Source organism: Numenius arquata, chromosome 2 (genome assembly GCF_964106895.1).
Source record: "Numenius arquata chromosome 2, bNumArq3.hap1.1, whole genome shotgun sequence".
Taxonomy (NCBI): Eukaryota; Metazoa; Chordata; class Aves; order Charadriiformes; family Scolopacidae; genus Numenius; species Numenius arquata.
In genome coordinates this window covers 95,480,042-95,499,599 of record NC_133577.1, presented here as the reverse complement: position 1 = coordinate 95,499,599, position 19,558 = coordinate 95,480,042, and the positions used below count along the sequence as shown (strand labels likewise).

The 19,558-nt window shown below is 42.6% G+C and overlaps 1 protein-coding gene across 1 annotated transcript in view; it reads left to right on the top strand.

The window, feature by feature from the left end:
• The first annotated feature begins 1,632 nt into the window (after positions 1 to 1,632).
• The window catches only part of TBC1D30 (TBC1 domain family member 30), a 51,972-nt gene continuing 34,046 nt past the window's right edge, over positions 1,633 to 19,558 (top strand). The window contains exons 1-2 of the mRNA XM_074168472.1: positions 1,633 to 1,687; positions 4,040 to 4,204. The gene's annotated coding sequence lies outside the window, so the exon portion shown is untranslated. The remainder of the gene's footprint in view (positions 1,688 to 4,039; positions 4,205 to 19,558) is intronic.

The following is a 19,558-nucleotide window of genomic DNA, read 5'->3' as shown; positions in this document are numbered from 1 at the left end:
CGGCATATGACCCGGGAGAGCGGCAGGCGGGGGGGGGGGAGGCGGCGTCACGTGGCCCGGGCGGCCGCCGCGGAGGTGAGAGACCACTCCCCCCCGTCCTGGCCACGCCCACTGCCCGGAGAAGCCGATGTCGGGGCGGGTCAGGGGGCGGCCGCCCACGGCCCCGCCCCACCCCGTTCCCCTCACGGCGGTCCGCCGGGTCCGAGCGAGGTGCCGGCCGGCAGCGGCGAGTGGCACAGCGGCTCGTTTCGGGTGGTTCTTTGTAGTGGTGAAATAATGCGTTTTGCTACCCAGCTCCTGGCGCTAATTAGCCCCGGCCTGCTGGCAGCGCCATCGCCTTCCCCTGTGCCAGCCGGTCAGCTCTCGGCTTGAGGGAAGACGTTGGGGGACGTATCGATGTTGGGGAAAACCAGAAGGCAGGGGCGGACAGGGAGCACGGTGGGGGCACGGGGAGCGGTGGGCACCCCAGGCACCCGCGGCAATCGCAGCCTGGGAGCTGGTGGGGGCTCAGTGGCCATAGCCAGTTGGGCCTAGTGGCCATGGACAGTCGGGATCATTGGCCACAGCTGATAGGGCTCAGTGGCTGCGCCTGGCTGGGCTCTGGCGGCAGCTGGTTGAGCTCAGTGGCCGTGGTTGGTAGGGTTCAGTGGCCGTGACTAGTTGGATGTAGTGGCCACAGCTGGTCAAGCTCAGTAACCATGGACAGTTGGGCTCGGTGGCTGCGGCCGGCTGGGCTCTGGCAGCAGCCAGTGGGTGCTCGGGGCTGTCCTGCTGCAGGTCTGGGGGAGCAGGCTGCAGCGGCGGCGGTGGTTCCTTACTCCACGCAGGAACCGGCTCCGGGGACCGCAGCTGCCCCAGCCGAGCCCCGGGGGCGCCCAGCTCCGGCGGCCGCACAAACCCTGCCATCGCCTCTGCTTCTTGCGTTGTTTTAGGGTGACGCGCGGCAGAGCAATGACAGCCTCGCGGTTACCTCACTGAAGCTCTGCCCCGCATTTCCTCACGCCCTCGTCTCCGCCTTCCTCCTTGCGGAGGCGCGGAGCGGTAACCGGACGGCCGCGGGGGGCTCCCCGGCGAGGGAGCAGCAGCGGGACAGACGGCAGGACCCGGGATGACCCTTGTAGCAGCCGCACCGCCCCGGGGACCGGCCCCGGGGGCCACCGCCGTGAGGCGAGCCCAAGCCCGGCCAGGCCGCCCTTCCCCGCCCCTCAGCAGGTGCAGCGCCCCCGCCCCTCCCCGCGCCCGCCGCCGGCCTCTACCACGCCGCGCCGTGCGTGGGGAGGGACCCGAGCGGGGCGCGGCGCTCCAGCCTGCGGGGGAGCGTCCTGCCGGCCTGTGCGCTTCCCTGTCCCCCTTCCCCCCCCGCGTGTCGCTGTGGAACGGGCCGAGCCCGGAACTGGTCGCCGCGCCGGCGGGCGGCTGTGGAAGATGGAGGCGGGGGAGACCGGCCCGGGCGGCAGGGCGGGCAGCAGCGCCGACAGCCTGGCCGAGGAGGAGGAAGAAGAGGAGGATGAGGACGAGGAGGGTGCCGGCAGCGGCCGGTCCAGCCGCACTTCGTCGCTGGTGAGCGGGCTGCTCACCGAGCTCTACAGCGCCGCCGAGGCGGCCGCCCCCTCGGGCAGCGCCCGCTCCCGCGTCCTCCGGGAGCTGGAGCAGCGGCCGAGCCAGGTCAAGTACCTGCGGCTGAAAGGTACAGCCCGCCCTGCCCTGCCCTGCTCTCGCTGCCCCGCCTGGGCCGGCAGCTGCCCCCGCTTCCCTCCTCTGTGCCTGAGAGGGAGTCCCGCTTAAAGCTCATGGTCCCCTCTCTCCTGCCTGTGCGCACCTACACGCACTTATATGTATGTATATACCCCCCTTGCTTTGTTATAGCAGCCTCTATGGCTGGCTGTCTCTCCCAGAAGCTTGCCAGGCACAGTTAACTGGTATCTCCTTCAAACCACGGCCTCCTCTGATCTTCCCTCCCTCCTTCCCTTCTTCGTTTTAGGTGCCATAGGAGCAAAAATGGGGTCACCTGCTTCTAGAGTTTCTCTGACAGATTGCACAAGATCTTGTGCTTCTCCAAGTTCAGTGTTTTTCTTCACTTACAGTAATGAATCGATGACCACTTTCCTTTTCTTTCAATTTTTTTTTTTTTAAGCGAAGTCCCTCTTTTCTTAAGCTAGAAGAGATGCTACACGTACTGTGTCATAAGAGGTACTTGTTTTTTTCAGGTCTTTTTAGTTCTAGTGGACTTAAACTAAACCTGACAATTGTAAAGCTTATTTGCAGGTAAGCATGTCTTCCAGGGGAAAAAAAAAGGCATAATAAAAAAATGCAAATGCAATAGTCAACTAACTAAAATCTAAATGAAACTATCAAAGAATTCCTATGAAAGCTACGTAGCCACAGCACTGCATGTTTGTGAAAGAATGAGACTTGCGACTCCAAGATGACCCAGTGAGGAGGGGCTGTACAAAGGCCTCTTGTCTCCTGATGTTAAATCATTCTTGTTTTTGACAAGAAAAAAAAAAAGCAAGAGGTGAATAAACGGTGTTTTTTTCTGACCTACGCAAACAGCTTTCTGCTTCCGTGTTTGGCTTCTTAATGAGATGATATGCCATCTGATGTTACAGGACGTAGCTCAAGTTCTGTGTGTCCTGTGGTAATCTGGGACTCTACAAGAAATTTCCTTGGTCAGGAATATATTTTGTAGAATTTAAGCTCATTAATTTTGCTGCAAAGCTAATGTTTTTTACAGGGGCAGCTAAGTGGCATGAGCGAGAAAGAATAAAATTCAACTCACTACTTTTGTGGTGAGTGTACAAGTCAGTAGGAATACAACGTAATTTTTTTTTCCTCTCAAAATCCATAGATGTTTTAAATCACCTTGCCTGGTACAAGTGACTGGGAGTTCCAGCTGAGCAGCAGGTGCTGAAATAGTGTCTATTAAATACAGGACTGTTTACCAGTGGCTCCCCTCCCTTGCAGTCATACCATACTCTTCACTATCCCATGATTGGTTGTCGTTTCAGCCTAAATTGTCCTTTTCTTTAAGCTTTCCAGAATTATTGAAAAAGTTTTGCCGTATGAGCTGAGCTGTTTGCCATCCCACAAATAGTAGCTCTTCCTGGATGCATAAATGTTTTTCTCATTGGATCGGGTTACCAAAGTATGGACTTTTTTTTTTAAATTGATTTTTCTTCCAGTATCAGGGGGGGCATGGTTGGATTGAAAATGATAGGATTTGAAAACTTGGCCGCAGGGAGGAGAAAGCTGTTTAGCTGCTGATGGCAAGCTGCACCAGGCTATTTCAGGGAAGAACTGAAGCAGTCAGTGTGCGATAGGCAAGACCCAAGCTTTCACTGGTGGGGTGTGCCTCTGAGAACAGAGCAGAGGACTCAAAAAAAATTAATGGACTTAAGACATCTCCCCAACAACTTCCTTTCCTCCTGGACCTGAAGCTCACCACATGGGAAACCACAGGAATATTAGAATTAAGCTGAGATTTTGTGGTGAACTAAGAGGGTCTGGTGGCGCTGTGACTGACCAATGGAAAGAGTTGAGGTCATGACCGAAGCCACTTGGTTTGAATCTTAGTGTAAAGAGTTTCCCACTTTGAGCTCACCCTGGAGTTGCATTTCTAGCTTTGCAGGCAGCTTCTTGAACGTGGTTCTTTGTTACTGTTTGCTTATTCCCCATGCATGTTTTTCACAGGCGGCTTCTGGAAGGTTCTGTATTTGAGATTTACCCCCTGGTTGCACTACTATAAGTATATTCTGGCTACATCTGTCGCGATGTTTCCAATTTATAACAGTATAATTATTAAGATTCATACACTGTGCAATAAATTGAAGTACTTCAGTTTAAAAGAAAATTAAAGACTTTGGCTCAGATCATGAAAATGTTTATGATTGGGAATTATCCTAGTCAATAGAACTAGTAATTTATAGAAAGTTTGTACGTGCAAGTGTCCTTGGGGTAAGTCCCTCTGTGTGTCAACTACAATAAGCTGTTTGTGAATGTTTTGGCCTGTACTGAGGTTATTTTCTCTGCTTATTGGCAGATGTCAATGAATTAACAACTATAAAACGAGAACTGAATTACAGAATCTCAGTTCAGTCGGCAAAGTTGCTTCGTCTTCTGAAGCAGAAAGACAGGCTTGTACATAAAGTCCAGAAGAACTGCGATATTGTCACAGCTTGTTTACAGGCGGTCTCCCAGAAACGATGTAAGTACTTTCTGTGTGTGCGTGTACTAGTGTTAGCAGTTTATTTCAGTAATGTGGGCAGTATTTCAATTAAGCCCTCACACTTGATTTAAAGTCAAGAGGCCAGGCTATGCTATTCCTTAGATATGACTGGCTTCCAGTGATGTCAGTGGCACCTGGGAACGGGCAAAGTTCAGCTACCTCAGCCAGGTACGCTGTTGTAGCCTCAGCTTTGTCTGTTGCTTAGACAACTAACCCTTATTGTAGGTTGTCTGCCAGGCTTTTTCAGCTTTAGTTCACAGAAAGTCCAAGTTTGATTTTCTGGTGTGCATGCTGTGTTTAACCATGTGTTTTCATATGGCTATAAGGGAGATGCTAGAAGTGGAAATTCTCACTGGAAACTGTCTTTTCAGAGCACTGTTAGTAGTGCGTAACTCCTTTTTATCGAGTTGATTCAAGATGAGGAGTATTAGTCAAAACAAACCTACTTCCCTCGGGCCTTTTTATCAGCAGCTGTGTTTTTGGAGCTTCAGAGAGGGTGCATGGGAAAGAGGAGAAATGTTTCTCTTTAATTGTTTAGCCTTTTCTTTCAGCACACCGAAACCTTTTTATTTGACTTGGCAAAGTTGTCATCTAGAGATAGGCTGAAGTGCTTTTATTAGTTCTGCTAAAGTGAAACTGCATGTAATGTCGTAGGTAAAAATAAATAGAAATTATACCTTTAGAAAGGACATGTGAAAATAACCTAATGTTCCCTGTCTTATTTTTTCATTAACATGCAGCGTGACAGGTACAGAAATGTTCAGGTATGGTAAATAAAGCATGGTGTTTTCACAAAAATGCCTATAAGAGCTTTGAGGTGCATGTAAAAAATTTTATTAAAAGAATCTTACTGTAGTGGCATGTGCTAATGTAGTTTAGTTAAGGGTTTGTCTATTACTGTGAAACTTAATTTTTAAGCATTTAAAAGTGTTCCTTTGTTTTACTTAAACCTAGCATGAAGTTCTTGGCCGTCATGCGCTGCGTAGGCATATTTCTTCTTCTCACCTACTCTTTTTCTTTCTCAACATCAGCTTGATAATTGAGTCCTCAGTGCCATTAACACTTAAGCATATACTGTAGTCTCCTTTTAAATGAGACTGCTTGGATTTTGCATGTGTTTGAGTATTTAGAGGATTTGACTATAAATTCTGAAGGCCTGAGCATCCTGACCTCATTTGTTAGGTAAAACCCTATTGACTGAAAGGGATACGGGATTTCATCCTAAATATGAATGTGTTTTTACAAATTTCAGGTAACATTTTACACTTACATTAACGGGGCATTATGTTTAAAATGTGACAGTAACAATTGAAGTTTTAAAGTAATGCAGTTTATTGCCTACTATCCATGCACATGCATGCAGATTTTTGACGACTATGTGCGGGTTTGTATATTACATCTCTTTAAGTGAGATATTTTTATTATTAATATAGCCTATTTACCTACTGTTAATTTTCAGCTTATATTTTTGAAAATCCAGATGTGTGTATTCCAGGACAGCAAAAACTTAGTTACTTCTTGCTTTAAGATCTCAGATCTGAAGCCACTGGGATTTGTTGAATGACTCCTGATAACTTCAGTTGCTTTGGAATAGATTGAGACTGTGATTTTTATTGCTCAGTGTAAATGTACTAGCACTATACAGAGAATGTAGGAATAAGCTTTTGCTGTAGGATGTACAACTTTAAATTTCCTGGTAATTGTACCTTTGAGGCAATATTTGGTCAATAGCTGTGCAAAGGCAGGCACAACTGGTCTTCTCTCCAACCATCCATTCTTGCCGTTGTACTATTTCCTGTGTAGTAGTAGGAACCCTGTGTAGGATATGAATCAAACTGGAGAGGTGATCTAGTAATATAATCACTCTTGTGATTTTGACTTCTTTGGAGTAACAAGATAGAGGTTTGTTCTGTAGCACTGTGAACTATTTCAAATCCATCTTAGAAAGCAGAGTGTTTTATGTGCTTAATTATATCATTTGAGAAAAGCAGAATTCAGTACAAAATAAATCAAGGCTTTGCAGCTATCATCTAAAAAATGTGCAAAAGACATCTCATTCTTTTCTCTCTTCCTGTATTTTATATAGTGACAGCTTGCTTATATTACTAAATGTATTTTGACTGATCAAATTGCAAACCAGAAGTTCTTTGAATCACAAATTTGGATTGCCTGTCATTTTAATTTTTAAAAAAAATTGCATATATTATCTATAAATTATTTATAAGTAAAATTATCCAGCTCAATTGTAACTCAGTCTGGCTGGAAGCAAGCAGGAATGCTGAAATCTGATTCAATATAAAATAAGCTGAAGTTATATTAACAGAAAGTTCATTAATATTCCCTTGTATTTTTAATGGAGAAATAATTTTAGTAGAAAATTTCATAAAGAGATTATTAATTTGGTGCTATGTAGCTATGGTGCTCTGTACCTGTAATAATTTAAATGGGTCTCATGCTGTGTTCAGAAAGACTCTTGGTATTCTCTGTTGTAATACCTGCTTAGAAACTATGATTAAAGAGAATTATTACTCCTCTGTTATTTCAGCATTGACTGTTGTATAGAATTCTCTAAGGTAACAATAAATATTAGCTTTCTAGTTTTTCTTTTTCTCTTCCTGGTTTGATTTAATGCAGAGCCAGTAGAGGGAGACAGAATATTTAATTTTGTGCAGAGATGGAGGTATATCTCAGGTTTTCATAGTTCTGTGGCTTTCATATTCTTTCTTTAAATGTGAAGGGAAATGCTTTACAAATGTAGTCAGGCAATAACTGAATGAAAAGATTTAAATTCAGGCTGTCAAATAAATGCTATTCACAAAGGAACTATTAGGTTCCATATGTGAAGTAGTTGAAAAATGGTGAGAAATGACTTAATTATAACTGAGATCATTAATTCCCACATGGTTGTAGAGGTTTTCCAGATGCTTCTGATTGAGAGAGCTCAATGTTTTGGAGTCCAGCTACAAAATTTCAGAGGTTTATGTGTATGCTTATTAGCAATACCTGTAATGACTTTGAGTGCATCTTAACTGGAAAGTTAAGAAAGCCAGCAGCACAAACTGGCATCGTCTGGGCCCAGATTGGTACCCTCTGTGTTCCCAGGGGATGGACAGAGTTTCCTGGTAGAAGACCGGGCTATGAAGTCTCCTCAATTTCTGAGAATGTGTTGCTGGCTCTGCAGCATCAACTCTCCTCACAGGGTGTGGAACTCACTCAGAGGAAACTGGGAAAGCCTTGCCCAGTGCTGTAGTTGTATGAGTTGGTCAGGAGAGGACTGGGCAAGATCACTATCATCAGGTGTCTCTGCGTAAGCGCAACTGAGATATGCAAAAGTACTCGCACATCTAGATTAAACTCCTGTTTTCTCCCTCCTTTCTCCCTCCCTCTAAAGTTTCTCTTTAGCTTCAGCCCAGCTGCATCTGTGTGTCCTGTCCCACCTTCTACTTTTTTTTTCCTCTTCCCCTTTTTATTAGCTTTTCTCACTTGATCAGAGTCTTTAAATATTGGACCTCTCAGATATGTTCCATTTTTCCCCCTCTCTATGTCTTGTCTACCTGCAGTGTCTGCCACTGGTTCTCAGTCAGACTTTTTCCCTGTCTGAGTTTTCCTCACATTGTTCCTTGGTCTCTTTCATATGTTCTTCCTTGTCTTTTTCCTGCATGCCCTAATTATCTATTCACGTTTTCTCCATCCCTCCTCTTCCCTCAACATGCGTTGTAAAACCAAGGCAGACATTCACAGATTTTAGTTCATAGGTTGAAATTTTTATTAAAGGTGTAAGAACAGCTTTAATACAATATACCATGGACTGTTAATACAGCTAATACAGATTTAATTGAACTGCATAAGGTTCTTGGAGGAGAGGAAAAGTTTTCACAATGAGGATAATCAGCCATTGGAATACTCTTCCCCAAGGAAGTGGTGGATTCTCCAACATTGGACACGTCTAAGATTCGGCTGGACAGGATGCTGAGCCATCATGTCTAGACTGTGCTTTTGCTAAGAAAGGTTGGACCGGATGATCCTTGAGGTCCCTTCCAACTTGGCATGACATGATTCTATGACTGTCACTCTGGATCAGATGTCTCGTAACATGGGGCAAACACTTGTGTACATGTGTAATAATTCATGCAGGTCAAATTATGCATGTGGCTTATCTGTCTTTTCCCACTCATTTCCCAGTAGTTTGATGTTTTCATAGATTGGTCCAGGCCGGAAGGGACCTCCAAAGGTCATCTGGTCCAACCTCCCCGCAGTCAGCAGGGACACCCCCAACTAGACCAGGTTGCCCAGGGCCTTGTCGAGCTTCACCTTGAATATCTCAAGGGAAGGGGCCTCAACCACCTCCCTGGGCAACCTGGAGGTTCCAGGTTTTAACCTGGAACACCTTGGTTGCTCTGGTTATTTGGTTTTTCATTTTGTTTTTTTTTTTTTTTTTCCTTTCTTTATGAAGAATTGAGTTACACAGTGAATACTGCTACTGTGGCAATTTTGCCCTATGCCCCTCACCCCGCCCAGAACCTCTATTGTTATAAATTAGGGGCCAAATTTTAAGCTTGTATTTGCTTTTTGTGTTCTGCACTTTAACATCTGAAATACATATTAGAGGAGGATGTTCTGTATTAAAAATAATAATGTCTGTGCAATTTCCAGTGTTCATTTGAGAGACTATCGTGTACTCGCTGTGTTCAACTCTAATTTAGATTTCCAAGTGGATGTGAAACAGGTTATTCATTTAGAAAGCCATGTCTCATTTTCAAGGCATTGGTCTAATACATTTTAAATTTAACTCAGTAGCTCTGATGTTTGAAGCCAGATGAATCTGCTTCAGTAACCTTTTATAGCAATAGATATTTAATTGATCTATCAAAAGTACATTCCTCCTTTGATATGGTTAAAATAGGAGGTTTACTTCTTATGCAGTCTGATTTGATGTGAGTCATCCTCAAATGACTCAATTGGCTGCACGTTTCAGTTCAGTAGCTTTCCTATTGCCTCATCTGTGTTTGTGTCCTTGTTTACATTACTAGTCTCTACCCTTCGTGGATGCAAATGAATTTGATCCTTTAAATTGATGCTGTGGCTTTTTGAAATGCGTATTTAAGAAATGTTGCTTGTGGCTACTTCTTGTTTTCCTGATTAATTGTTCTTAATGTAGTTCTACCTGATCTTTTGTCCTTTGAAGCCTTTCCATGGGGAAAGGGCCATGGAATGAAACAGAATCGTGGACTTGAAAATGTCACGGTCATCTTAAGTTGTTTGTTTAAACTGTTGCCAAAGGTAGGCTGAATTATCTTTACAATTGGTTGCCTACTTGTAACAATACATGTGTAAATAAATAGAATATTGCTATTGATTTTTAATTATTGCTATTTTCATCAAACTGTTAGTTATGCTGCATAGAGTGAAGGCTTTCTCTGTTACTGATGACTCAAGATGTGGAGGTGGTCTGAGGAATGGTTAGCAAGGATTTTGTGATCTTTTCTATGTCCTGGGCTGGTTTGCAAGGAGTGAAGTAACGGCACAGTTAGTTAGAAAAGGAGAGAACCTGTATTGAGGGATGCTGGAGCTCGGCTCAGTGGGGATGGTGGCTGTGCACCTGGTCCATAAGCTGCATTGGGCCACTGGGCAGCAGTCCTTTTGATCTGGATGGTGAAGTTCACCTGCCAGTCCCTTGGGTATGTGCTGTGCATGAGGGAAAATGACTGTAGATGTTAAGTGTGATCTTAACTGGCTTGTTCATTGTTATCCACCATTATTAATAAGCTGTGTGATGCTTAAAAATATTCCTGGAGAACCCTTCAAAAGAGCCATCTATAGTGGTGAATATAAAATTAAATGCCATTTGATTATCATATTTCATTCAGCTTCAGCCAGCCAGAATTCTGGGAAACCTGAAAGCTTATTCCATTGCAATAGGAGCCTGAACTGAGAAGGATTACTTTCCTTTTAACACTGGGCTTGGAGCAGAAGGGCTGCAAACAGCATCATTCATTGCTGTGCACCAGGTCATGCGGAACTGTTTCAATGAGTAGATGTGTGTCATGTTTAGTGTTTGTCAATGTAAATTAGATTGTGTATTCTGGGTATGTGTTAGTGAGTCTGGGAGAAAGAAGAGAAAAGTGAGTGTTATCAAACATAATACCAGCAGCGTGGAACACTGAACAAGATGTTGATGCTTTGCAAGGGCAACGATTTTTGTTTCTAAATGCCACTGGGGGTTTACTATCATAGTATTTTATGCAGTTTTGGAAGTTATCTGCATGAAAAGTGACATCTCTCTGTAAAAGGCTGACAACTAATCACTAACTGAAGACTCGTAGGGAGATTTTAGTTCCATGAGTTCCATGCTTACTTTCTTTTGATGAGAATATGATCTTGGAACTGGTCTTTGAGCAGCACAGCCAGGATGCTGACACTCTAGGAAGCAGTGTGAGGGGAAGTAGTTTAACAGAGCAGCAAGTCAGTAAAATTCTGGTACAGCAGCGTGCTGTTCCATTGCCTCTCACAGGATGTTCTTCTAGAGAACTATCAACTAAGTTCCCAGCCTTAAAGTGTATTTTTGCTGCTGGTGGAATGTGCACACAGAGCATGGATCTTGTAGGTAATGAGTTTTGACATCTTTGATCACTTGATGAGCAGTAGCATTGGTAAGCCCTATGGGGAGAGACCACCCTACTTTGTTGTGTCCAGCCAGCTCTTCAGGGTGGTCTGCGGTAGGCCCAGAGAGCTGACTGGTGTGTGAGTCCACAGAAGCCCTTGGCTGGTTAATTTGAAATACCTCAGCTGACTGCCACCTTTTCTTGCTGATATTTTCCACTGTAAAAACAAAGCTGTATTATAGATTCTGAATTGGCAAACTATCCAATCAGTTTCCTTACAAACTTGGCAAATTGTGTGATTGTGCAGATTTGGTATCTCTCAAGGGCCACGTTGGGGCTAATTTCAGTTTATTGACTCCTAGGATGAAGTAAAGCTTATTTCATTTTCTAGTGTTAAAAAGGAGATAATATTTTTCTCTTTTTTCCTAGAAAGGAAGAGGCTGGATTTGCCATCTGATTTGGTCATATCTCAAATGAAAAGTTCTTGTGGTCTGTGCCACTGCAGAATATCAAATCCAAAAGATGGCAAGAACTAGTGCTTAGAGAAATACAGAACCTGGAGTCCTCACTTTGAGGGAAATTCTGCTTTAAGAATCCAGCAACTAAAATATCTTGTTCCAGCACGAAAAAACACCCACTCAGAAAAGTCAATTGCTTATGAAGCAAAATTCAGAAAGCTTACATTTTGAACTAAAATGCTTTGTTCAGATTTTTGACACCTCACCCTTTTTCATTTCATGTTATGTAACAAGCCATTTTCAAGTAAGATGTTAAATCCTAAAAAGATTTTAGAATTTGGAAAGATGTTTTCATCCAAGATAACATTCTGCCGTGAAGGACTTTGCCCTCCACAAGCTGGTATTTTATGGCACAGCTCTCCCTTGAAGTGGTTCCAACCAACTTTGTTACTGAGCTCTTTTAGCATTTAGAAAGCATTTAGAAAGATGTTTTCATCCAAGATATCTTGGGGTGAGAGTGAAGTGGGGCTAAATTGACATGTCTAAAAGTGTGTTGTGTAGGCATGTTCCGTAGTTGGCTTCAGCTGCTGAGGTGAAAGGGGAACCTTGTAATGGTCACCTGAGGTGGTGAGAGCATCAGCCACTGCTAATCTAACTACAACCAGTTTTCTTTCTTCCCCTCCCTTCCTCCCAAATAAATAGTTCTACAGTATTTATTTTTTTTATTATGTAGAAACTTGATAGGATAGTAGCAGCCAAATGTGGTTACAACACAAAAAATTATTCCTGCAGAATAAATACTTCATTGCTTATCATGGATCTGAACAGTAAATTCAATAAATCCTTCTGTAAGCAATACTCTGGCTGTTGAATCTAAACCTAGTTTGCAACAGAAAATGCAGATTGTTCAGTATAGGAATGTATAGACTGCAGAATTGCTACCAAATTCTTGTCCTGCAATATTTGGTATGGGGTGTTGTAAATATTCTTTGTCAGTGTGCTAGCAGCTGAGACAACAGCGAAATGGTGGAGTTAGTGCTACACTTGAGACTGTGTTTATTTTGGGAATGCATACAACTCCAGAGGTTGACTGCTTGGCTTCTTTTCCATATTCTTCTGTGTAACTGTAATCCTGGTGCTATTGCAAAGCGGTGGCTGACCTCGTGGGATTAGTTTTGTGATGCATGTGGAACTCTGAGTGCACAGAATTACACTTCTCACAACAGCTGTGCTGTGAGAAGTTGATGTATTGGATAGTACTTGTTACATAAAATACTTCCCGAGTATTAGAAATAGGGATTAATGTGATAGATTATTATGTTTGTTTGTTTTTTGATTACTTATCAAGTAATACTTGGAGTACTTATATACTAATTTACCTGAGCAAAGTGGTTCTCAAACTAGTGATATCTTATTTCTCTAGTGCTGCAGTAATTTTGAAAGGTGGGACTTGATCAGCACAAACTGAGGAGGCATGCAGTCACCCAAAGGAAGGATGCTGCTGCTTGCTGACAACAACAGTCAGAACAGCCTGTTCTCCATCTACAGTCCCTGTCAGTCAGTCAGAACGTCTGAACTAACTGTCAGACACCACTGTTTCCTCTGACAGCTATTCAGATGGATACCTCATCAGTGGTAAAGTTTGATTACTCTAATAGTTTCCTGAAAAACTGGAAAAGCAAGGCTTTTATTTTGTCACCCTGGGATTATTGTGGTTAACTGAGGCGAGGTGCTGATTTCCACGTAGGTTCAGGACGAGCGTGAACCTGAGCTCATCCTGCTCCAGCCCAGCGTGTCTGCTTGGGGCAGGGCAAGTGTTGGCTGGGGAGGGAGTGGTGGGATGCATGGCCCAGCAGAGCAAAGGGCTCAGCCCACAGGTCCGTGTGTGAAAGTAGTCACACGCTTTGCTGTGAGGGGTTGTCAGCGTCCTGGGTATAACCCAGGAGTTCATTGCGTTAACTGGGAACATGCGAGGAAGCCAAAGGCTACGTGTGAAGGAGTGATGTGCAAGAAGTGCACCTGAGTGCATTCATATTTCACAAATCCTTTAGACACACTTCTGAACCGATGGCAGATCCTGCTACGATTCCTGCAGGTAGTGAGAAGCTACAGCAAATGTTGGACAATCAAGATGTAAGGGTTTATTTGTGTGTATAAGCTCAGAGCGGGGGTGGCTGTGTGAGCTGCATAATATCACGTCATTGCAATCTTTAATCTTTCTCTGACAAGCTTTTTGGATGTGGAAACAGCCTGAGAGAAAAAGTTGTGCAATTAGGTTGTATGCATAGCCATTCACACTTGTCTAGCTTAGCACTACCTTCTCTATTATTCTTCTGGGCATTAAACTTAAGTACGAGTAACTGTGCTGTTCTTTTTCCTAATGAAATGTTTTGGGGTTGGTTTTTTTTGTTTTTTTGTTTTTTAAACATTGTGAACTTGTAGGAGGGTTAATAGGGTTTCACTGAAAATGCCTAACAGGGTACCCGGCCTTTAAGTAACACAGATGTGTTTTATCTCCGAATATGGTACATGCTAAACATTCTTTGGTTGATTTAGTCTTTGAAGAAAAGATTTCCTGGATACTGAAGATCAAATGGAGGATAACAGCTGCTTGGGATAATTAGTGCTAGGAATAGACTGATTTATGGGGCATCAGGCAGTGCTAGCAGCTATGTTTCTGCAGCTTTGTGAGATAAGCTTGACATTTAAAAACAAGATGCTAGAAAAGTGGGCTGTGAACTTAATCTGTTTGGATCAATAGTCCTGCTTATAATTCTGTGCTGGAGCAGCTCTGGAGGAAGAGTTAAATGAGAACATCAGATTTTAAAATCAGATTAACATTAAAATTGTTAATAACCTGCATTTGACTTACTGAGCAATAAAAGAGCACCTCTCTCATACCCTTGAAATTTGCCACGGAAGTTGTCTGTGTTCTGTCTCCACATTATATCATCTTACTAGAACACTTTCTAGGAAGAAGGTGAAACAAATTTATCATTTATATTTCTTCCTTAGTAAAAATTGGAAACCTCTTGCTATGTTTTGTCAGCAGTGAAACAGCTTCTAAATTTAGTTCCCTATAAATTGCAGTTACCTCCCTAAAATCACAGCAACCCAGTACTGATCAATATGTTTTCCATGCCATCCACACAATACATATGACCAAAATATAGAGCATGAACAGTTTTTGGTTCTTGGGTTGGATTAGGCATCATTGATAGCTAACAGTTTCATGTGGGTTTGGTTTTGATTTTTTTTTTCCCCAATATGTTACTGTTAATTTTGTATCTCATCCAATGGTCATTGGCAGCAATAGCTATTGGGCCTTGGATCCTGTGAGACTAAAGGAGGTCAGAATGGGGAGATAATCAATGCACGTAGCTGATCATTTTTTAAAAAAGAATAATAATCTGAGGAATTAAATATTACTAATATTTATAGTAATGCCTAGAGAGGCCTAGTGGTGACAGGAACCTAATGAGCCAGTCACTGGACAAACACATGTTACAAGGCTCTCTAAAAACCAAACTTTTAATGAGACAAGACTACTTGAAGGCTGGTAGAAGCAGCACGTGTTCAGGGGAGTGAAATGAGTGCTCCCAAGCTACGCAACAGTAAATAAACAACCAGAGCTTTGCTGTTACCAAAACTCATGCTTGTGTGGTATTGTACATGTTCAAAATCAATTTTAATGGCTCAAGGCTTCAGTACTAAATGAGCCTTTGATTAATCCTAAACACGTTCGGTTCAATAAACTTGTCCTGTAGGAGTGGGTTATGAACTGAAATTTAGTCATTTAACTGTTGAGTAAGAAAGCTTGGAGTAGTAATGTTGTTGTGACTGATAACTGTTTTCTCCTCTTCGTCTTACTCGCAAGCTTCAGAAAAAAACCTGTCTTTGTATCAAACTTGCTTAAATGACTAACGTACGTACTTATTTTCAGGAAGGGGAGGTGGCAGTTTAAGGTTCATTTACTTTGTTAGCTGCTTCCTTTTCCAACACTTGCAAAATGTGCTCTGCAAAGCTATGGCCCACGTGGGAGATGAAGGGAATTATTATAGTGGTCTGGAGGACTTGGGGCTGCAATAGCTTCACATACGTGCAAAACTTCATGGGAAAGTTTTCATTTCTTTACAGAACTTGTGGCATCTGCAGATGGGAACCAATGTTTATGTGATCAAAGGGCTTGAGTGGTATCAGAGGACTTCCGTATTGACTGATGAAGATTTGTGGTTCCAAGAGCTCTATGAGGCTTATGTGAGCTTCTCTTGGAGTGAATCCCATTGCCCTCCCCAACTCCCAAAGGGATTTCATTTCCATTCCTGTGTAACAGAGCTCTGTCCGCGGAGGCCATGTGTACTGGGAGAGGGAGGATCCGTGCTGGAAGCAGGACTCTGTTATCCTTGGCCAGTGCAGGAACAACCTGTCTCTTTGCTATGTCTCTAATGAAAGCCTTTGACAGCCTGAGCCTAGTCTTTGATGGATGTCCTTAGCGTTACTGCAAAGCAGGAGTAAACAACATATAAAAACTTTTATGTATAAACATGGTCCCATTCCCATAGTGCTTTGGGGTTAGTAATTTTTCTAACTTTACCAATTATTTTTTAATCTAAGATCTTTGATAGTGTTCTGTCTGGATAAATCTTGTCTTGGGGACATAGGGTGATTTTTGCTTTTGTTAATTATGTTGGCGGGATTAATATCTTGCAGTTTCTGAAATAGCAGTTCAGACCAATGAAGCCGGCGATCTACACTGTAAAATTCAATTTCTATGCTAGATGCTAAGCAAATAATCAGATTCTAATAAAGGAAGAGCAGCTCAGTTTTAGAGCTGGGAGCCTGCAATCTGCTATGATCTCCATTCTTCTGCAAGTATCTTAAGCATGCCTACAAATCATACCTGTCAGAATTCTTTTTTTCATGTATTGCATTAGTTTTTCTGCTAAATTGGTGATTTGTTTTTTAAAATGACCATGTAGCACTTAAGAGGGATTCTGAGGTGTGAATACTGGCCAAGATACACATTTACTTTGTATTGTTTAGCAAGGTTAGGGAACACTTCCTGATTTTTATCATCATGCTTTGCAGCAGTATTTTATGTAGGCCTCTTCGTATGTTCCTTATCAAAATAATATTTTTAATTCTGTGCTTCAGTAGTGACAGTTAATTTCTCTGACCAAAAAAAAAAAAGGGGCATATGTTCCCTGAGACCTTGCTTCACTTCATTACTTTGTATTTAATTTAAAATGTCCTCACTATATATTTTATTGAGCATGTAAGCATTGCTATGACTTTTATTCCAGTTGTTAACTTTTGACTTTATGCTACTGGTTACTACAGAAGTTAAAATTTATTGTTACTGTAGCAGTCCTTGCATGACATGTCTTTTACTTTGCTCGTGAGATGCAACTATCTGCTTAATGTAACTGGTATGATCTGCTTTACTGTTACGGTTGGCACATCAAGGAGATTAATAAAATAAACTAAATTGACTCCCTGCCACCCCTTTTATTTTTTTTCATCAGGACAATGCAGATCACTGTGCTCAAATGGCAGTTATAACTTTAGAGTTTGTTTATACAGTTGAACCAAATTAGAAAAAGAAAAACAAAAAAGAAACCTGGATGTTGTTTAATTCCACCCTCCCACCCCAATTTCACAACATGAGAAGGTTCATCCACTTACTTATCTATCATTTTTCTCTGATTAAGAGCTTGTTGGAAGCATTTGGGACATAGAAAGCTTCTGCAAACTTTTTTTTTTTTTCCCCCTGGGTGTACTATTGTCCTCTTGGAACATATGTACATAGGTGTTCACATGAGTGCTAGGTGCCTAAACTTCCCTTATGGTCATTGCAGATCTAGTCAATGTGTTGCTCTCATTGCTTTAATATCCAAAGCTCTTCACAACCTACTCTGTTGTCACATCCTTGTCATTTCTTGCTCAGTATTCAAGGTTAGCTCATGCCTCCTACCTCCATCCCACACTTCACATTTTAAAACAAGCACCTTCTCGATTTCCCCCCATGTTGGTATTTCCTTGTAGATGTTTAGCCATGTTGAACTTGAGTTGATTAAAACCTAATCCCTCAGCCCTCTTATTGACCTGATGCTACCTCAGTGTCCTCCTTCATGTGTGTCCCTTGGTACTCATCTTTGCCATGAAGTCTACAGAAACACAACAGCAGCTCTTACATTAGCACCACTGTTCACCATACTTTCCAGTATCATCTTGCTGTCTCCCTGTGCTCCTCCACATGCTGACGTGTTTTGTTTTCTCTTATTTCTTTCTTTTAAAGCAGGCGGTCTGGTTTTTTGCTGTGCTTGTGCAGCACTTGCTGCAATAATGCTGCAGCCCAGAATGAGGATTTATGGACCCTGCAGTGAATACAAATAGTTTTAATAGAATATCAGGCTTACTCTGTTGTGCAAGTTTGTTGTCCTCTATTACTGGCATAATAAGAGGAAGTAACTTACTCCTGTCTTGTGATCAGGCAATATTATATTTATACTCCTTTTTGTTTCTTAACTGGATGGTGCCACATGATATCTGTCTTGTCCTTTCAGTGCAGCCATCAAACCCTATGTTAAGATCAAGGTTTCCACATCGCATCTGTTCTGTAATGTCAGAGTAGATTTTTTTGTTTTCCTTCTGAAATGTTTGAGGAGCCTTTGATCTGTGGTGTGTGATGTTTAAAAAACATGACTTGGTTTCTACTTTTCAGGAATTCTTTCAATTCTCTCCTCTTAAGATCTGGGAAGAGTCACTTCCCAGTGGTGGGCCTGGAGTAAAATAGGTCGCTGTTTGTACTCAGCCCATTGGCACCAGTTGCTGTCACTTGTGTGCTCAGGGTTGCTGCGTTATCAGCAAGCTAAATTCTTCCATCCTCAAAACCAGTTTTTGCCTAGGAACGCCAGGTGCTGCAGAATACCAGCTTTTTAATGGTGTGATGGAGAGAGTCAGTGAGGAGATTTAATTTGTGATGTAAAGCATTTGAATATTAACATATTCCTAGCTGTCAGTGTGATTGCGTTGTAGGGACAGGTTTAAGAAAAGCTTGTAGATTATACTGCTGAGTGGTTTTCTAAAGAACTTGGGAAAATAAGGTCTTTGGACTGTACTGGATTATGCATAGGTCTGGCAGACAAGTACATGGGGTTCTGCTGTTGCTGCCTTAGCTCTGGTACGGTGCAGATGTCAAGTCTTTCTGCACCTCTCTCATTCATGGAAACAGCTATGTCCTCACAAATGAAGAGAGGTTATAGGCAGGTTCAAGGGCATTACAGGCACATCTGTTCTTCTGTTTTAGCAACCTGTGATGCTTTTGAGGGCTTTCATATTCTCACCTGCATGACTTTATTGCATAAGCATCTTGTGACACTCTTGAGAACGACCTACAAATTGAGGGACTGCCGTCAGCCTTACCTGCACTGATTCACCACCAGTGAATGTGGTGCCTCCCTAGATGGGAAACTGGTCATTACAGCTCCATCCCATTGTGTTTGTAAGCTGCTAGAAACTGTTTTCACAACTGGTTTACAGATGCCTTCATGTTTTCACTGGTGATGGAAAAGTTTGGCATACTTCTTAGGCTGCATCTTATCTGCCAAAAATTTCAAGAAGTAATATGATTATGAATATTATTCAACTTGTAAATACACTTGCTAGGTGTAACTGTCCATCACTCCCAAAAGATAAATTACAACACACATTTGTGGGTAGCTGAGGTTGAGGTGAAGGAGAGCTGGCTCTATTGAAGGGACCTTCTCTCTTTCTCTACTTTTGTCAACAGCCATCAATCCTGTCCTAGTGTATGCACATGTGTAGTACAGAACACAGGAGTGGATAGAGAGTATGGGAGGGAAGGAGCACAGTGACAGATACTAAAAATCATAACAAAGAATCTTGAGTCTGGAGTTCTCTCTTGGCCAAATCCTGATTGTGATAAGCTGAAGGATCATGTAGTGTGTATACAGTTGTGAGCTTCTTACAGGAGCTCTTATAGTAGTAATAGCCTTGCAGATTAATTTCCTATTGAAAGATATACGCTACACAGTGCTATTTTAATGATGTTCTCTAGATCAGTCCTCAATAGATATGGCTAAACAACGTGTGGGCAATATTCTCTGTCAGGCATGTTAGCGGTAGACAAGGCCCCGTGGCCAGAGCGCACTCTGTAATAAGAGAATACCCCAGATACTCTCTAATTTGTTTTAAATGCTCCAAGAACAAGTGGGCTGTTCTAGGCCTTCCTTCAAGAGAAGGTACTGTTA